This window comes from Bos grunniens, chromosome 25, assembly GCF_055505025.1.
Source record: "Bos grunniens cultivar Pamir isolate PY7600 chromosome 25, Bosgru_T2T1.0, whole genome shotgun sequence".
Classification (NCBI taxonomy): Eukaryota; Metazoa; Chordata; class Mammalia; order Artiodactyla; family Bovidae; genus Bos; species Bos grunniens.
The window spans coordinates 37,777,042-37,797,883 of record NC_141189.1 but is presented as its reverse complement, the minus strand read 5'-3'; the positions used below and the strand labels follow the sequence as shown (position 1 = coordinate 37,797,883).

Here is a 20,842-nt window from a genome sequence, read left to right as displayed (position 1 = left end):
TCCTCACCCAGGGATCGGACAGTGTCTCTTACATCTCTTTTTTCCTGCACTGGCAGACAGATGCTGGACCGCTAGCACCACTTGGGAAGCCCAGACCACCTGAAGTTCCCCTCAGTTACTGTGACTTCACTTGTTGTGATTTTTCAGCTAAAAATCCCACTGCTGTAGGAAGGGGCTCCGCATGCCAGGGCACCGGGGTCCTGTGTACTTACAACTCAGTCTCATTTGGGCTTTCATTCCAAGTGGTCAAACTCCTACTCGTTCTTGAAGCACCCAGCTTTTGTGGGCAAAAATATGCAGACAAATGCGGCTTGTTCTTTCTCGTTTTACTTTCATGCCCCGTGTTCCCAGGGCCCTCTGCCTGTCCCTGGTGCTCATGACATCACACATCCTGATGCTTATCCTAGATTACGCAGCACAGAAGACCCTCCTTCTGACCCCCTCGCCTGCCTGACCCACCCTCCCCTTTCCACAGTGAAGCTTCTTGATGTAAATGTGTGACAGCAACTGACATCACTGCTTGTCCTCCTGGGAAGCAAAAGCAAATCTCAACAGCCTGAATACAAACAACGAATGAAGAGAAGTCCCCATACCCACCTCCACTGGGACAGATAAAAAAAAAAAAAAAAAAACACAAGAAGGAAATCTCCATTCAAACTATGGACTATCAGTATGTCCAGTGAAGCCACGTCTGCGAAGCTGTGTCTTTTGTTTTTTTACAGTGGGTTTAGCACCAAAATCACTGCAGATGATGACCACAGCCATGAAATTAAAAGACGCTTACTCCTGGGAAGAAAAGCTATGTCCAACATAGACTGTGTATTAAAAAGCAGGGACATTAGTTTACCAACCAAGGTCTGTCAAGTCAAAGCTATGGTTTTTCCAGTGGTCATGTATGGATGTGAGAGTTGGACTATAAAGAAAGCTGAGCACCGAAGAATTGATGCTTTTGAACTGTGGTGTTGGAGAAGAATCTTGAGAGTCCCTTGGACTGCAAGGAGATCCAACCAGTCCATCCTAAAGGAAATCCTGAATATTCACTGGAAGGACTGATGCTGAAGCTGAAGCTTCAATCCTTTGGCCACCTGATGCGAAGAACTGACTCATTAGAAAGACCCTGATGCTGGGAAAGAGAAAGATTGAAGTCAGGAGGAGAAGGGGACAAAAGAGGATGAGATGATTGAATGGCATCACCGACTCAATGGACATGAGTTTGAGTAAGCTCCAGGAGTTGGTGATGGACAGAGAAGCTTGGCGTGCTGCAGTCTGTGGGATTGCAGAGAGTTGGACATGACAGAGCAATTGAACTTAACTTGTATAAGGACTATTAGAATGTTGCTGGCAGAACTCTTACTGTCCACACGGGTAGTAGATTTTTAAAATGTGGAAGATCAAGCACACTGTTGTGAACATTGAACATCACTTTATAAGTGTGTCTGTGGTAGTTAATGAATTGTCAAAAATAATAAGACTTCTGCCAAGAATAGAAGCTATAAATAGAAAAAAAAATCAGAGGAGACTGCTGTGAATTTTTTTTGAAAGATAATTTTCCTTGTAAATAATTTCTATGAGGAATACACAACCTTTCAGAGGTCAAATCTACATTCCCAGCTCCTGAAGTGAACAGTCTCTGAATTAGAATGCTCCCAAAGATGTGGAGTTAAATAGAGACACAGCTACAGGGTGGCCATTACTTAAGTAACTTAATGAACACTGATACGGAGGAAATAAATCAAATGCAAACAATCAACACCAATCAAGGAAGCTGAGCATTTCGGGCACTTAAAATGTATTAAATGAGTGTTTCAATCACAGTGGGTACTTTTGCACAAACCCTCTTAATCAGCTAGCATCGTTTCCACCAAAGTGGCCCTTGCATGTAAATATGGTGGTCTGAAGAAAGCTGGTCCATTCCCACGCAAACACCATTAGGAATGGAAATTCTGCTGGGCGTTTTCACTGATAGGATAAACAACAGCAGATGCATTGGGAAAGGTCAGTGAAAATCACGTTTAGGAAAAAGGCATGGAATGATATTTTGCACATGGTTGCAAAGATAAGAATTTCAAGGATTTCCCTGGTGGTCCAGTGGCTACGACTCTGCACTCCCAATGCAGGGGGTCCAGGTTCAATCCCTGGTCAGGGAACTGGATCCCGCATGCCACAGCTAAGAGTTTGCGGGCTGCAGCTAAAGATCCCACATGCCACAATTAAGACCTAGCACAGCCAAATAAATAAATGTCGATACTTAAAAGAATGAAACAAACACAGTAGAGTGATATGAAGAGCATGTTTCTAAAAACTGAACCCATAAAACAGATGGACATTTAAAAAAAATAAGAATTTCAAACATAGAATAAAATTTAAGGTCTCTTTCCAGGTGGCCAGGTCACCTTCAGCAACCATTTTTGGCTTCTTATGTATTTTTTCATGAAAGTTCTAGTCATATAAAAGTTCTTATATGTGCATCTTTATTTGTATATTTATTATGTTATACATGTGCATAATTATCAGTACATAGTACTTAGTACATAAAGTACAGTAATGCTTTTAAGAATATAAACCATACATATATAGCTTATATTTCTATATGATTTAATGAAATATATGTGTGTGTATACATATGTAGGCGTGTATGTTTATGTTTATCATCGACTCAATGGACATGAACTTGTGCAAACTCTGGGAGACAGTAGAGGGCAGGGAAACCCGGTGTGCTGCAGTCCATGGGGTCACAAAGAGTTGGACACGACTCAGTGACTGAACAATGATGTATATGTGTGTATACATGTATGTGTGTATCCATGTATATGTGTATACATATATGATATATATATGTGTATATACAACACACACACACATATATATGGTTTGTTTAAATAAGTGTATACTCTACTCATTGTTTTATACCTTACTCTTGGTATTTAATGATGCATCATGAAGATCTTCCTGTATCTGCTTGTATCAGTTCAGTCGCTCAGTCATGTCTGACTCTGTGACCCCATGGACTGCAGCATGCCAGGCTTCCCTGTCCATCACCAACTCTCAGAGCCTGCTCAGACTCATGTCCATCAAGTCAGTGATGACATCTAACCATCTTATCCTCTGTCATCACCTTCTCCTCCTGCCTTCAATCTTGCCCAGCATCAGAGTCTTTTCCAATGAGTCAGTTCTTTGCATCAGGTGGCCAAAGTGTTGGAGTTTCAGCTTCAGCATCAGCCCTCCAGTTGGCCTATATAGGTCTATTGCATTCTGCTTAAGGTTTATGTATTATTTTATTGTGTGAGTTCATCATTATTTATATAACCATTCCCTTGTAAGGTAGCTAGATTATGTCCAGTCTAGCCAGATTATGTCCAGGAACTAGAGCTCTTAAACACACACAAATACATATACACACATTTAAATATAGAGTTGGAATTACTTGGGATTTTAAAAGCCAAATACTTTGATTCCAAGTATATATTCCATTTCCAGATATACCCCCCCACACACATACATATTCATAAGTTCCACTTTACATGTAATATTCTGCCTAATTCTCATTTACATATTAGTGTTGCATCTGTTTTATAGACTGTGGATCAGAGAATCAGAGGGGGTTAAATAATTTGCCAGAGTTCACCCAGATAATAAACACATGTCCCTTCTTTTAAACCCAGGTCTCCTTTTAGTTTCAACTTTATTCATCTTTAATCACTGTACTGCAGTTTGAATGTTTGATCAATGTGAAAAGAGTCATAATTGTATACGTTTCAAAGAACATGTATAACCCACCTCAAATTCAAAATGGCACATAATCCAGACCCGACCCATCAGGGCATCCCACACATTGGCCTCAAAAATGACTCAGGGATGAGTACCTGGTCTAGACAGACCACTGAAACACGATTCAGAATTTTCTGGACAAATCACCTTGATTTGTCTGATTTAGAAATTGTGAGGATGGGAGATGGCACCGTGATGAGAGATGCTGCCAGTTCCCCAAACTGGACATAATCTAACTGCCTTACAAGGGAATGGTTATATAAATGATGATGAGTATGGTACAGGGATGTCGAGAAAATCTGGATGAAATCATACAGACACGTGTGTTTCAGTTATTACATAGGACAGTAACGCCTTCTTCCCAACCCTCTTGATGCACTTTGGGTTGGGTTTTCTTCCGCTTTGTCCCTTAGAGCCCTGACTTATGTAGACTTCTCTCTTTCAGTTTCCAGTGTGTCCATATATGTACTCATCCTTACTAATATCTTTGGCAATTGACTTTTCAATATAAAATGAATAATATCTGTCTTGCCATCATCCTTTCTAACCTGCTCTCTGCTCTCCTTTCAGTTATTTCACTAAGACTCCCATCTGGTTATGTCACACTCTTTATCAAACATTTTGGTGGCCTGTCAGCTTCTGCAGAGTGAACTCTCTTTGTTTTAGCTTGGTAGTCAAGGCCTGTGGATATCTGGTCAACCCCGTCTTCACGTTTCAGCGCCCCTACTCTCCTCAAGTGTGCCTGTTCCAGAGAGATCAGACAATTCACTGTCCTTCCCAAAGACAACAGGTATCTTCATGACTTTATGCCTGTGCTATGCTGTTTCCTCCTTCATGAGTTACTTTTTTTCCTCAGCCTGTCTTGGTGTATTCCAGTCTCCTTCTTTAAAGTGAATGCTCATTTTTCAGGAGATCTGGAGCCTTTAATACCTCTGACAGAATGATATGTATTATATTAGATCAAAGTTAGTCATTCATATGTCTTCTTCATGCCCTTGTTTGAGGGTTCCCTGGCAGCAACTGTGTCTTCATCTGTGAGTCCCTAGGGTGCATAACATTGCCGAATCAGAACAGAAGCTAATGCCTGTGAATGAACTGACAGATAAATGAATGATTGGATGAACGATGCGTATTTTCCCCTCTCTCTTTTTTTAAACAGCTGGCTTTTGTTTATTTTTAACCTTTTTATTTTGTGTTGAGGTATAGCTGATTAATAAACCATGTTGTGATAGTTTCGGGTGAACAGCAAAGGGTCTCAGCCGTACGTATACATGTATCCATTCTTCCCAAACCCCCTTCCTATCCAGGCTGCCAGATAACGTTGAGCAGAGTTCACTGAACTCTACAGTAGGTCCTGGCTGGTTATCCATTTTAACTATAGCAATGAGTACCTGTCCATCCCAAACTCCATAACTATCCCTTCCCCCTGACCTTCCCACTGCCAACCATACATTGGTTCTGTAGGCGTACGCGTCTCTTTCTGCTTATTCTCTATTTGTAAGTCAGTCACATGGGTTTATGAATATAAGCAAAAATGATTGCTTTACTTTTTTTTCTTATTTGTACTATGTTGCAGGTTTTAAGTCTTCCGACTGCTGTGAGGATTCTTTAATCAGACACTAAATACCTCGCCAGATACATTTACTTTGAGGATATTGATGATGGCTTTTATGGTTATTTGAGATCTTTCTAAGGCTTTGTATATGCATCAATTATTTCATTTTTCATTTATCTATTTGTTGACTTTTAATAAACACTTCATAGAGTCCAGACCTTGGTTCAGGCCACAGCTGGCCAAAGACAACAAAAGTGTACTTTCTACCTCTAGGAATAACACAGTCTCTAGCCCAGCTCTTTTACAATTGGATCTCTTTGCTGCCCTCCACACACAAATAATAATCACTACTTTTTAATAACCGTCTGTATGTTAACAGTCATGTGGGTACTTTATGTATGCTCATGATGACTCTCTTAACAACTCCGAGAGTTGTCAAAAACCTTATGTTGTGGAGGAAGAAACAGAAGCTCAGAAGCTGAAGTGTCTTGACTGAGAACTCAGCAGTGGAGCTGGCATTTGAACCATAATTTATTGATGTCAGTGCTGCTACCCCATAATGCCTTTCCATGTTCATGTTCTTCTTTCAACCAGACCTCTTGACATGGAATTTCTTTTTTCCTTAGACAAATGTTTAAGTTCTCCCAAGCCCACTCAGAAGATTATTTTAATGAAAATATTCTGCTTACCATGACTTCTCTCCTTCCTAAATTTTCTTTTACTGAAGTATTTTATCTTTCTTAGAAGTCCTTTTCCATATCCATATTTTTGGTATCTGTATAGTTAGAAGTATTTTGATTGCAAGCAATAGAAACCTATTTCATGCTGCTTTTAACAAAAGGAAGTACAGATATCTAAGTGACCTCAGACTATATTAGATACTGGATTTGGGAAGATTTTGTGTTAGCCTACAAAGTTTAATTGAAAGCACATGGAGAAGAGGGCATGGAGGATGAGATGGTTGGATAGCATCTGACTGAAGGCAAAAGGAGAAGAGGGTGGCAAAGGATGAGATGGTTGGGTAGCAACACCAACTCAAGGGACATGAACTTGGGCAAACTCAGAGCGATGATGTGTGGCAGGGAGGCCTGGCATACTGCAGTCCATGGGATTGCAAAGGGTTGGACATGACTTAGCTACTGAACACCACCACCACCAAAGTCTAATAAGTGAATTCAGGAATGAAGGTATCAGAGACTGGACCCTAAGATTTGGGGCTGAAGCCAGTGGCCCAATACTGAGAAGATATTCCCTTTTTGTGCTCCCCTCTTATCTCCACTTGTCTCTGCCTCTTGGTGGATGGGCAGTGTCAGACGATACACTTCCCCTAAACACCCAAAAAAGAATGAGGAGGCAAATCCAACAGTTTATCTTTTGAGCATCATGATATCTGCCTTCCCCCAAAGTGTGGGTCAGAAGAATCCCTGGAAATAACCTCCAATGACTTGGCTTTGAGCTTGTCCTTCACTGGACCTTTGATGCTTGGGAGGAGAGTGATATTGTACTTGCCAGCTCTGTGATGACATCATGGGTTGAAGTCATTGGCCAAAAGCAAGAGGGGTGATCCTGCCAGCAGAGAGGACATGAGAAAATACGCTGGGAAATGAAATATTAGATGCCGTAGTCCATGATAGAAGGAAGAGTCAGGGTTTGTACTAATATAATTATATGTGGACAGCAGGTAGAGAGCATTTGTCCCAGTCTGTCTGGTACTGCCTTAGTTTATGTCTTCTCCTGGAATCCTGTCCAGGACAGCACTTGTCACTCTCAAAAAACATCCAGGTTAGATGATATATGATGTTGCCACTCTAACACTCCAATACAATGTGTGAAATTATGGCTGTCTTGGGAAACTCAGTGAGTGGTCTTTATTCCCTTGTCTCCAGGATCATTCCAGACATATAACAGTCCCCCAGTCTTCCATGGGTTGAGGAGTAACGTAAGAGTATTGAACCAAGCCATGATCTGGAGTCAGATGGGCACTTCTCTCGTTTCGATTCTGATAGATAGTTGGCTACTTAGGTGATCTGGAGCCATCAGAACACCTGTCTGAGCCTCACCTTTAAAACAGTAGAATTATCAGATGCCGCATCTCCTTCACTAAAGTGTTAGCAAGGGGAAATTTGCTGATGCTTTGGATTGTACAGTTCTGTCCTAATTGTAGTAGTAGTATTAACAGCCACCATAAAATTTGAGTGTTCATCTATCTAGACATCTTGCCAAAGTCTTTGCATGAATTACCTCATCTTGTCAACAGAACAGCCCTATTAGTATCTGTATTACAGATGAGAACACTGGAGCACACAAAAGCAAAGATATGTGCCTAAAGTAATGGGGCAAAGACTCGACAAAGGTCAGATTCAAACATGGACCAAGGCTGTTCAGTGCTGGGCAGTGTTGAATTACTTTCAGATAGAGAGTGTGCGTGAAAGAGAGAGAGAGTTTTCATTCCCAACTCTGCCTTATTCCCCTGACTTGGCTCAGAGGAAGTCAGCGGCCACATAATCCTGAGGAGTCACTGTCCCCCAAGATGGCAGAGCCGACCCGCACTGCTTAATGGCTCTGAGATGACCCCTTACCGAGGGACGTCTGTCCCTTTGTTCCGTGACATTGATGTTACTGTCAGTTGACAGTGAGCTTTATCATCAATCTGTTCAAGTACAAAAGGCCACTGTTCGGAAACTGTCATTAAAAGCAGCCTCTCTCTTTTTAAAAGCAATCTCTCCTTCTATTCCTTCCTTAATAGGAACCAGTGTACCAGAAAAGGCTGACCTTAAGTTGAGCCTGTTTAGGTTTTTTTTTTTTTTTTTAAGACATAGAATAGGTTATGTTTTTAATGTATTTAGGATTGGAGGCACAGAATTAGAATGGAGCTGGAGGTAGAAGAAAATAGAAGCCAGGGTGGGAGAGAAGAGTGGTGGCCTTGGGTTTTCTTTGCTCTTGGATAATGGGCATTTCTTGTTAAATCAACTCAGTCTATTTCACAACCTGTCCCCTGGTGATGTATATACTCTTTGGACAGGGCTGTGGGCTGCCTAAAGATCTCTTTTAGCCATAGGACATGAGTATAAATAAGCTTTATGTAGTTACAGCTGCTAAGAGAGATTATGGATAGAGTGTCTTCTAAAAGGATAGGGCAGTGTGTTGATTGTTACGGGGACGTGGGGAAGGAGAGACAAGAGATGATCCCGAAGGGAGAGGTTGGGTGAGTTCTACTGAACAAAATTCCCCTGTGATCTTTGTCACTTTTTAACAGCCCTTTGGGGAGGTGATTTTATTTTAATTGAAAAAAATAGAGATATTTGTGGTTGAAAAGTGGCTCAGCATGGAAGTTAAGAGCACAAGTTTTGCAACCAGACATCCCTGGTTTAGCCTTAAATCCCAGATTTAGCCTTTGTCATATATGTGCATCACACAACTAGCATGTAAGTTGCTTAATCTCTCTGTGCCTATCTCCATGGCGATGACTGTACACGTTAGCTGGGAAGATGAAATGAAAGGAGGTGACACGTGGAAAGAGTTTAGAGAAGAACTTGGCAGATCATGAGGGCTCAGCCAACATGTATTCATTTTTATGCATTTTATTTTTCAAAATTAGTTTATTAATTTTTGTTTTGTTTTGTTTTTTGGCTATGTGGTGTCATCTGTGGGATCTTGCTTCCCTGACCAGGGATCCAACCTGTGTCCCCTACGTTAGAAGCATGGAGTCCTAACCATCGGACACCCAGAGAAGTCTCCAACATTTGTTCTACTTATTCATTCTTATCCTTTGTTCTTCGTCTTCTTAATATTTATTATTTGTTCTTATTTATGGGTACATGGACATAAATAAGGCCATGACAAAAATAAAAAATTGATTCTTTCACACTTTGAATGTGCAATGAAGGAGGCCCAGTTGGGGTTTAATTATTGGTAGTTGACTGCTTATTGCTGTTGTTGAGTCATTAAGTCATATTTGACTCTTAATGACCTCATGAACTGCAGCATGCCAGGCTCCCCTATCCTTCACTGCTGCTGCTGCTAAGTCGCTTCAGTTATGTCCGACTCTGTGCGACCCCAGAGACGGCAGCCCACCAGGCTCTGCCGTCTTTGGGATTCTCCAGGCAAGAACACTAGAGTGGGTTGCCATTTCCTTCTCCAATGCATGAAAGTGAAAAGTGAAAGTGGAGTCACTCAGTTGTGTCTGACTCTTAGCGACCCCATGGACTGCAGCCTACCAGGCTCCTCCGTCCATAGCATTTTCCAGGCAAGAGTACTGGAGTGGGGTGCCATTTCCTTCTCCAATCCTTCACTACTTCCAAGAATTTGCTCAAATTCATGTCCATTGAGTCAGTGATGCTATCAAACCATTTCATCCTGTGCCACCCCCTTTTCCTCCTGCCCTCAAACCTTTCCAGCCTCAGGGTCTTTTCCTGTGATTCAAATATTTGCATCAGGTGGCCAAAGTATTGGAGCTTCAGCTTCAACATCAATCCTTCCAGTGAATATTCAGGGTTGATTTCCTTTAAGATTGACTGGTTTGATCTCCTTGTGAGGAGGGAGCATTTGAGTAGAGACCAAACAGATGAGAGGAACTCAGTTGTAGGTCAAGCATCTTCATGAAAGGAAACAGAAGGTGCCTAGGTTCTGAGGAAGGAAAAGAGATTGGTGTGTTGGAGAAGCTGAAAGAACCCAGGTTGTTGGAGTGTGACGGGCATGGGACAGCCAGATTAAAGGGAACGCAGGGAGGCAAAGGCCAGACCATTGGGGTGTGCAGCCAAGGTGAGGGCATGGGTTGCATCTTTTGTTTATTTTTGTTTGGCTCTGTTGAGATTGGTTATGGCATGAAGGATCTTTGTTGTATTATGTGGAATCTTCTATTGCAGCCCATGGACTCTCTAATTGGGGCTCTCAGGCTTAGTTGCCCTGTGGCATGTGGGATCTGAGTTCCCCGATCAGGGATCAACCCTCGTCCCTTGCATTGCGAGGTGGATTCTTAACCACTGGACCATCACAGGGAAGTCCCATGGCTTGCATCTTAGAGCATCAGGAAACCATGGGGGAGATTTGAATATTGAATCCAGGTCAGATTCAAATTTTACAATCCCTCTTTCTATGGAACACAAAATGGCTTGAGAGGTGAGGTGGGGCAGGAAGAATGAAAGGAGGCTATTGCAGATGAGTGGGCAAGAAGTGTTGTTGACTTGCCAGAAAGTGCTAGATTTAGAGCGTGGTCCCCAGTCCCCGCCCCCAGCAGAAGAGCTCTGGGCCCAAGCTTTTTGTTCTCACCACCGTGTTTACTTATTACATTCCTCTGCCATTGTTTTTTTGTTTGTTTTTACAAGGCTATCAGGACTTCCTGGTAGTTTAGATGGTAAACAGTCCACTTGCAATGCCGGAGACCTGGGTTTCATCCCTGGGTCGGGAAGATCCCCTGGAGAAGGAAATGACAACCCACTCCAGTATTTTTGCCTGGGAAATACCATGGACAAGAGGACCCCGGGCAGGCTACAGCCCATGGAGTTGCAAAGAATCAGACATGACTTAGCCTTTCAACAACAACAAGGTTATAGGGTAGGGACTCTTCTTCCTGTTTCTTTATATGCTTAGTTCCTTATCCAGTGCCAGACCCCTCATAGGTGCTCAATACCTGTTTAATTTACAAAGCTTCAATACTTTGGCCACCTGATACGAAGAGCCAACTCATTGGAAAAGACCCTGATGCTGGGAAAGATTGAGGGCAGGCGGAGAAGGGGGTGACAGGGGATGACATGGTTGGATGGCATCACTCATTCAATGGACAAGAGTTTGAGCAAACTCCAGGAGATGATGAACAACAGGAAAGTCTGGCATGCTGCAGTCCATGGGGTATCAAAGAGTTGGACATGATTGAGCCATTAAACAATAGCAAAACAAAAATAAATCTATTTACTGGATGAATACACGCAGTATAGTCCTCATGGCAGTGTTTAATTTTCTAGCCCCTAGGATAGACATCTCCTTCATGAATGACAAGGTTATATTCCTTTTGAACTTGCCGTGTTCATGATGGGGAGGAGGGCATCTCTAGATCTTTATGTCTCAGAAGATGGGCAACACCACGCACCTTGCACTTGGCTGGGGCCGAGGCCAACGGGGTTCAGCTGTGTGGTCTTTGCAGCAAGCTGTCCCCTTAGTCCCTCACTGGTTGCATCGCATCTGGGAGCCCTGGTTAATTTTCATGGAGAAGAAACCTTTCAAATGCAGGCCTCTTTCATGCTCTGGGAAGATTTGAGAGGGGTCAACCCTGTTTAGATTGGTTCTTGGCACCAGTCTGGGGAGCCTGCTGGCTCTTCTCAGCGTGGGGTGTGTTGCAGAGAGGAGATGAGCAGGAAACAGACCAAAGAACCAGGGCACTTCCCAGCTGGAACCAAGCCTGTCGTGTGTGGATTCATTATTTTGTTGGAAATTAATCCCCGGAATGGCCGACATAGTGTATTTGAATGTGAACCGACCGTGTGCTTGGTGGCCAAGGGAAAGTGGCTTTTGGATTATCCCGTCTCATTGGTTGCCCTTGCCTCTGAACCCTGCCATTAGTGTGGATAATTGAACTATGCCTGGTTTTGGGCTTTCACTCCCCATTTGTTGCCCTTATGGCCTTTGGGGTGGGATGGGAGGCATGAGAGGGTCTCGCCCTGCTTGCTGTCATTTACCATGGAACTGGCGTTGCTTGCAAACCCCAGTGACCCTGGATCTCACTTAATGGGAGTGTTTCCTGGGGTTCTCGCATTCCATCTTCACACAGAGCCTACGACAGTAGTAATGATAACAGTAATAGTAATAGGAAGAAGCAGCAGCACTTACTCAGCATTGGCTGTGTGCCAAATCCAACCGTGTATTAGCTTATCTAATTTTCAGAACAATACAAATGACAGCAACTCCAGCCCTAGGGAAATGGGAGTCACATGGACTAGGATCTGAACAATTTGCTTGGTACTGAACCGGGTGGAAGCCCTGCCTATGATGTAGGTACTGTTATTACCCACTTGTTACAGGGAGCTCAGACAGGTTAAGTCACTTGCCCAAGGTCACACAGCCAACATTTGGTAGTGTCAGGTATTGAATTTACATTTCTTTTGTTTTTAACTTGATTTTTTGCAATTAAAATTTTTTTTAAATTTTTTAAAATTTTATTCTTTTAAGCTTTAAAATAAAATGAAAAAATGTTTTAACTTTCTAATTTTAAAAACATTTAATTTTTAAAATAAGTTTTCTTTAAAAACTTTGGAAGACTCCGTGTGCTGGGTCTTTGTCACTTTGTGTGGGGTTTTTTCTAGTTGCAGTGAGTGGGGCTACACTGGTTGTGGTGTGCTTGCTGCTCATTGCAGCAGCTTCTCTTGTTACAGAGCACGGGCTCCAGGGCACTCGGGCTTCAGTAGTTGCAGCACCTGGGCTCAGTAGTTGCAGCACCTGGGCTCAGTAGTTGTAGCACTTGGGCTCAGTAGTTGCAGCACCTGGGCTCAGTAGTTGCAGCACTTGGGCTCAGTAGTTGCAGCACTTGGGCTCAGTAGTTGTGCGCTTGGGCTCCGTAGTTGTAGCACCTGGGCTCAGTAGTTGTAGCACTTGGGCTCAGTAGTTGCAGCACCTGGGCTCAGTAGTTGCAGCACTTGGGCTCAGTAGTTGCAGCACTTGGGCTCAGTAGTTGTGCGCTTGGGCTCAGTAGTTGCAGCACTTGGGCTCCGTAGTTGTAGCACCTGGGCTCAGTAGTTGTAGCACTTGGGCTCAGTAGTTGCAGCACCTGGGCTCAGTAGTTGCAGCACTTGGGCTCAGTAGTTGCAGCACTTGGGCTCAGTAGTTGTGCGCTTGGGCTCAGTAGTTGTGGCTCCCGGGTCTGGAGTGCTGCTCAGTAGTTGTGTCACACGGGCTTACTTGCTCTGCAGAGTTTGGGATCTTCCTGGACCAGAGATCGAACCCATGTCCCCTGCATTGGCAGGTAGATTCCTATCTGTTGTGCTACGAGAAAAGTCCATTGAATGTATACTTCTGTCATCAGAGCCCTTGCTTTCTTTAAATTATAGCCACTGAGAAGCAAAAGCCAAAAGATACTATGTGTGGGTTGGGGACACTTGACTTTATGACAGAGAAAACATCTTCTAGATTTTTATTAAAGCATAGTTTTGCAATTGAGTATCTTGTTAGGGTGAATGTGGGGGCGTGTTCAGTGCTGTACTTGTTTGGAAAAGTCATCCTGAAAAAATTCCAAAAGCCCCAGTTGGTCAAAGGAACAGGATATTATATTATAGGATGTTCTTGATTTGTTTTCTTTTCTATGCCAAAGTTTTTTTTTTTTTTAAAAAAAGCTTCTATTCCTGACTATTTATAACCAGGAGGCGGAAAGACAACAGTGCTCTGTACATTTGCAGCAGATATTCAAATAAGATAAGTACATAATTAGCATGGAGCCACAGGTGAGGTACACTGAAAGATTTGAATTCTGCATAGGGAATTAACAAATAGTTCCTGATAACAAGACATCCTAAACATGTTGCTTTCAGATGGGAGTGAATGGGGAGTGTGGATACAGCCCTTCCAGACAGTTAATAAGAGAATGGATTGTTTATGAACACCAGTTTCTTGTGTGCATAGCACGTGACAAATAATACGCCGGACTGTGTACGTATATAACTTACTCCTCACAGTAACCATCTGAGGCAGGTACTGTTGTTGTCCCCCTTTGTAGATAAGGGCATTGAATCTCTGATGGTTAAAAGAGATGGCCATGTTCTCCTTTCTTTGTCTTTCTCTCCCCATCATTCTCTCTCCCTCCAGCCCTCCTCTGTCTCCATCTGTCCCTTCTCTTCCTCCCTTTCTGTTAACACCCATGTATACTCTCAGTAAATGGAAAAGCTGGCATTTGAACTCAAGTCTCATCTAACTCCAAGCCCTATTCTCTTAGAGGTCAATTTTGGGGATTTTAGCAAAGAGGTTACTTTTCGAAGTTTACTTTTTTTATGGGGATCTTAGTTCCCTGACCAGGGATTCAATCCAGGTCATGGCTGTAAAAACCCTGAATCTTAACCATTGGACATCCAGGGAACTCCCAAGGTTACTTTATAAACCATTCTGTTTTCCACCATCCTGTATAAGCCTCGTCTTTGTAATACTGCCCAGAGTGATCCCGTCTGGACTTTGGCATGCCACCTACTTCAGAATGCGAGGCAACCTACACAGCCCACGTGCGCCAGCTCCCAGGGGCCACATGGCAAGCCTCTAAGATGAGCACCACTGTGGCTGCACCTGTGGCTCGGATGGGCAAGCTGAGATCCATTTTCCAAAATCACATACACAGAGGTGGCACTGGTATCAGGCTTCTCTGAGCTCTGAATTTGCACTCTTAACTAAATGCTCTGCTATTTGGTCTTCCAACCAAAGCTAAACAGATGATATATGAATAGGTAGGTAGATGTGTAAAGATATACATATGTGTATACATACGTCTCTGTCTCTGTCTGTCTAAATTTAGAACTCGAGATGGCCCTGCCTTTCCCCTTCTTCTGAGTCATCTGGCCAGTCCACTGCATTCTGAGGAGCAGTGCATTTAACTCCTTGCTGACATTGGTATTCCTCTTTGTCGCAGCCCCCGTCATAGCAGCAGTAGGAATAAAACCCAGAGCGTAGTGCCGGGAATATAAATGGGTTATTTTTCTCTTCAACTCTGAGTAGGATAAAACTCTCATAAAGAACCAGGGAACAAAGGTTCCGCGAGAAACATACACCAGGGGACTTGGCTCTGTCTGATACAGCCTGTGAGACAAAATGGAAATAGAAACTCAGGATAAAAAGGAATTCCAGGGAGAATGTTAGGTTTGCTTCCTTGATGGATGTCCACAGTCCTGTGCATTTAGAAGCATTAATAGCAGTTATTGAGTATCTATTCCGCAAGCAAAGCTATGGTAGGTTGCCCTACCTATCAGCTTATGATTCAGGAGTTATAGATGGATATGAACTCAATAGTTGTGACGACAGAGAATGTTGATCTCTCTATGTATTGGTCTACATGTACGGTTGTGTCTATCAAAAGCATGGAGCTAATCATTACAAGTCATAAAAATATCCAGGTGCCTATCATTGGAAGTAAGACCTTTTTGAATAATAATAATTTTTAAAAAATGGATGTGAAAGTAAACCTTTTCTTTTGAGAAGTGTACTGGTAAAGTGGTTGAGTGGGGCTTGGTCATTATCTTCCTGAATTTGAAGGTTGGTTCCAGTGTCACATGACTGGGGCTAAGTGAGTAACTTACCTTCAGTTTCTTTGTCCATAGACAATAGGTTATTTATAATCTGTTCTTGTTCAGTCACTAGGTCTTCTGACTCCTTGCGACCCCGTGGACTGCAGCACACCCGGTTTCCCTGTCTTCGCTACCTCCCTGAGTTTGTTTAAACCCATGTCCGTTGAGTCAGTGATGCCATCCAACCATCTCATCCTCTGTTGCCCCCTTCTCTTCCTGCCCTCAATCTTTCCCAGCAGCAGGGATTTTTCCAGTGAGTTGGCTCTTTGCATCAGGTAGCCAAATGTTAGAGCTTCCGCATCTGTCCTTCCAATGAATATTCAGAGTTGATTTCCTTTGTAATCTGGGCAACCCTTATAAACCCTTGATCCATGGAATCCAGTCTCCTTACTGAGCTCCAGTCAATGGGGTAGAGCAATGAACAATATTCGAGTCGACTTTGAACATGAAAATAAGACAAAACAACTCACTGATTTCTCCTGGGGGGGTGGAAAATATATATATATATATATATATATATATATATATATATATATATATATATATACACACACACACACACATTAAAGGGAGTTCAGTTGATAATCTTCAGTGACACTTCTCAAGTCCTGTTTCCTTCCCTGTTCTCTTGGGTTTTATACTATGTCACAAGCTTTCCTTGGTTTTGCCCACCCGCTCCTCTCCTTTCTGCCCTCAGCCCATCAACCCTCTCTCTTACTTTTTAGGTGTGGTTTGTCAGGTCTCAGGGAGCCTTCCTATGCCTCCTCCTCCTCTTATTCTCAAAGTCAGCACCACAGTTGTCCTGGCACTTGCCTGACCTGTCAGCCGGCTAAGGAGGGTAACACAGAGTGGAATATCTGTTGATCAGTGATGGAGGTGGGTAGAGCCTGAGAGTATTTCCACATCAGTACCATTGGGTTTAACCTCTTGAGCTGTGGTTCCCCCTTGTCAGAGGCTTGTAGACTGAGCCCCAGAGTCTTCATTCCCAGTCACAGGAAAACTCTGTTTCATACTTGAGATGCGGCCACATGCAGTCAGTTCAGGACCGCTTTCTCCAGCATGCTGCTACTCCAGGATGCTGCTGCTCCAGGAAGCAGGGCTCGTGTTTTGCTACAGCTAGGGACTGGAAGGGCAAATGGTGGAGAGGAATAGAAGAAATGAAAGTTGCAGCTGTGCTTCTGTGAGGCTAGTGCAGGAGACGTGTGTGAATAATGGGTGATTGTGACTCTAAGACTAAGAGGGTAGCTCGTCGTACGCACGAGTGCGGTTGGATGCCGACAGGAGTATGTGCTACTCAGCATACCATTCAGATGGTGATCGAGCTGACTTCAAGATCCACAGAGAAGGTCATCCTGAAAGGGTGATAAAATAAGGCAGTCAGGTAGAAAGGATGGTCCAGCAAGGAGCAGAGGATGAACGAAAGGAATAAGGCAGGAGGAGGCAGGTGTCCCTGAGGTAGGCTGAGATCACTAAGCATCCCAGAGTCCATGGAGGACCAGTGAGTTGGAACACAGACGTGACACAGACATGAATTGGAAGAGTTGGTGAGACCACATCTTATGGACTGTGAAAGCCAGTCTCAGGCTTATAACACCATTTGCACTTGAGAAAAATTTTTTAACTTTTTATTTTATATTGGAGTATAGCTGAGAGTCCTTTGGACTGCGAGGAGATCCAACCAGTCAATCCTAAAGGAAATCAGTCCTGAAAATTCATTGGAAGGACTGATGCTGAAGCTGAAACTCCAATACTTTGGCCACCTGATGCAAAGAACTGACTCTTTGGAAAAGACCCTGATGCTGGGAAAGATTGAGGGCAGGAGGAGAAGGGGACGACAGAGGATGAGATGGTTGGATGGCATCACCAACTCAATGGACACGAGTTTGAGCAAGCTCTGGGAGTTGGTGATGGACAGAGAAGCTGGCGAGCTGTAGTCCGTGGGATTGCAAAGAGTTGGATATGACTGAGACACTGAACTGAACTGATAGCTGACTGATAATGTTGTGATAGTTTCAGGTGGACAGCAAAGGGACTTGGCCATACATACACTTCATGGCAAATAGATGGGGGAAACAATGGACACAGTGTCAGATTTTATTTTCTTGGGCTCCAAAATCACTGCAGATGGTGAGTGCAGCCCTGAAATTAAAAGACACTTGCCCCTTGGAAGAAAAGCTATGACAAACTTAGACAGCATATATAAAAGCAGAGACATTACTTTGATGACAAAGTTCCATCTGGTCAAAGCTATGGTTTTTCCAGTAGTCATGTATGGATGTGAGACTTGGGCTATAAACAAAGCTGAGCGCTGAAGAATTGATGCTTTTGAACTGTAGTGTTGGAAAAGACTCTTGAGAGTCCCTTGGACTGCAAGGAGATCCAATCAGTCCATCCTAAAGGAGATCAGTCCTGGGTGTTCATTGGAAGGACTGATGTTGAAGCTGAAACTCCAATATTTTGGCTACCTGATGCAAAGAACTGACTCTTTAGAAAAGACCCTGATACTAGGCAAGATTGAAGGTGGGAGGAGAAGGGAATGACAGAGGATGAGGTGGTTGGACGGCATAACCAACTTGATGGACATGAGTTTGAGCAAGTTTCAGGAGTTGGTGATGGACAGGGAGGCCTGGTGTGCTGCAGTCCATGGGGTTGCAGAGAGTCGGACATAACTGTGACTGAACTGAACTGATACATGTATCCATTCTCCCGTCAGGCTGCCACATAGCACTGAGCAGAGTTCCCTGGGCTATACACTAGGTCCTTGTTGGTAATTTATTTTAAATATAGCAGTATACATGTTGATCCCAAACTTCCTAACTATCCCTTCTCCCTACCCTTCCCCTCTGGGAACCCTAAGTTTGTTCCCTAAGTCTGTGAGTTGTATTTGTGAATTTTGAAAAGCATGATAACCAATATAATCCACGTGTATTTAGGACAAGTCTTGTCAGCCTTGAAACAATTGCCATTTTCTGCTGCATGATTCTTTGTTGGGGGACCCTATCCTGTTCATTTCAGGAGGCTCAGCAACATCTCTGACCTTTGCTCACTGGACACCAGTGCCTCCCTCCCTCCCTATCACCGCCAGCAAAGTTGTCCCCAGATATTGCCGGATGTCCCCTGCAGGTGAAAACCACCTTCAGTTGAGAAACTGTTCTTTAGGAAGGTATTGCCCATAGAGGCGTGCTGGGAAAAAGGCATATGGACCAGAAGCAGGGAACCCCTGAGAAGGCTCCTTCGTACTCCTTCGAGTACTCCTTGGAGCAGAGAGTGAGAAGGATATGTGGATCCCCAAACAGCCCAGAACCTACCTGTATTGCCAGCAGGATTGCCATGAGTCTATGTCATATTTGGGATTCCCAGGTGGCTCAGTGGTAGAGTCTGCCTGTCAATGCAGGTACTGCAGCAGACACAGCTTCAGTCCCTGGGTCAGGAAGATAGATCCCCTGTGAGAGGAAATGACCAACTCACTCCAGTATTCTTGCTTGAATAATCCCATGGTTGCAGGAGCCTGGCCGCCTATAGTCCAAGGGGTTGCAAAAGAGACAGACATGACTTAGTGCCTAAAGAACAACAACAAAATGTCATATTTACAGGAGCTCTGAGAAAGGATCATCAGGATATGAGGTATCTAGAAGGAAGTGGGCATGTTTCATTTTTTTGATGTATTTTATTTTTCTGAACTTAAGATGGTCTCACAGGCAGAGCAACAGTATATTTACTGTAAATTATAGCAGAGATGTTAGCCAAGTCTCTCTTCCCACCCTCTATGTTAAAAGGCAATGTTAGCAACATCTGATGGTGAGTTTCTGGCAAAGATTCACACTGTCCTTACCCTGGCATCTTTTGTAGCATTTTATTTATTTTTAAAACTCCTTAGAATTGTGCATTTTTGTCTGTGTTCACTCAGTCCTCCAGAACCAGCTGGCCATTAAAGAAACTTAGAAAGAAAATTTGCTGAAGCATCTTTGCTCTTGTTTGTATTGCATAATCAACCGAAATAGCCCCAGAAGTGATTATATTTGAAGTTACAGCAATCACAAAGACGCTGCATCATTCACCTTGACCCCGCTTAGGACTATATCCTTTACTCAAATTTTATTATCTGTCAAAAGCAAGGATTTCTCCTAAGAGTGAGTGTGTTGTGTGTGTGTGCTGTGTGTTAGTCGCTCAATCGTGTCTGACTCTTTGTGACCCCAGGGACTGTAGCCCGCCAGGCTCCTCCATCCATGGGATTCTCCAGGCAAGAACACTGGAGTGGGTTGCCCTGCTCTCCTCCAGGGCGTCTTCCTGACCCAGGGGTTGAACCTGGTCTCCGGCACTGCAGGTGGACTCTACCATCTAAGCCACCAGAGAATTGTGTGTGTGTGTATCCACTGATTAATTTTGTATGCTGTTTCCAAATAAATCTTCCCCAGTCACATCTCTGTTCGCGCTCCTGCTCAAACACTTTCAATGGCTCCCTGTTACTTCTCAGATCCACTCGAAGCCACTGAGCAGCACGGAATGCCCACCATGACCCACACCCTCCGTTTTCCAGCCTTATCTTCCCCTACTCTTTTTTTGTGCATTTCTCTTTTTAACACTTTCACTTTTCACTTTCATGCATTGGAGAAGGAAATGGCAACCCACTCCAGTGTTCTTGTCTGGAGAATCCCAGGGACGGCAGAGCCTGGTGGGCTGCCGTCTATGGGGTTGCACAGAGTCGGACACGACTGAAACGACTTAGCAGCAGCAGATGATTTTTTTTTAACATTATTAAAAAATATAAAGAATAAATGAATCAATCCACAAGGTTCTAAGTCCATTTATAACATCTGATAACAATATGGAATACTAAGGCACAGATGTTTCTCACACTCACTTTCTACATCAAAATTATTGTTTGTTTCTGACAGTGCTTCTGATATTTAATTTTACTATGTCAGACAGGAGATCTCAAGTTGCACATTCCAAGCGTGTACAACTATGAATTTTTCATTAATTACTCCAGCTGAAATTAGATACAAGCCTCGCTTAGACGATCACCCATTGTTTATGTATTCAGTTTGTCATCCGGGTCACCCACTACCCAATTAAATCTATCACTGTTCCTTTGCTTTCTGCTTGTTTCATTTGCAAAAAGCTTTGCCATCCTTCCTACCCCTTCCATCCTTCATGTGAAGTTCAACAATGGAGCTCATGAAAAGTTCCACACAGCTCACACCCAAACAAGCATGACCTGCCTCCTTCTTGATGAATGTACACAGACAAATCTGTGCGTCTCCGTTTCCAC

The 20,842-nt window shown here is 43.4% G+C and overlaps 1 protein-coding gene and 1 non-coding gene across 3 annotated transcripts in view; both read left to right on the top strand.

Annotated features, from left to right (window-relative positions):
- Positions 1–20,842, top strand: part of RBFOX1 (RNA binding fox-1 homolog 1) — a 2,446,597-nt gene that overhangs the window by 941,488 nt on the left and 1,484,267 nt on the right. The gene's annotated exons all lie outside the window — the stretch shown is intronic.
- On the top strand, positions 2,075–2,147 carry TRNAG-CCC (transfer RNA glycine (anticodon CCC)). Its single transcript has one exon. It is a non-coding gene; the product is annotated as a tRNA-Gly (tRNA).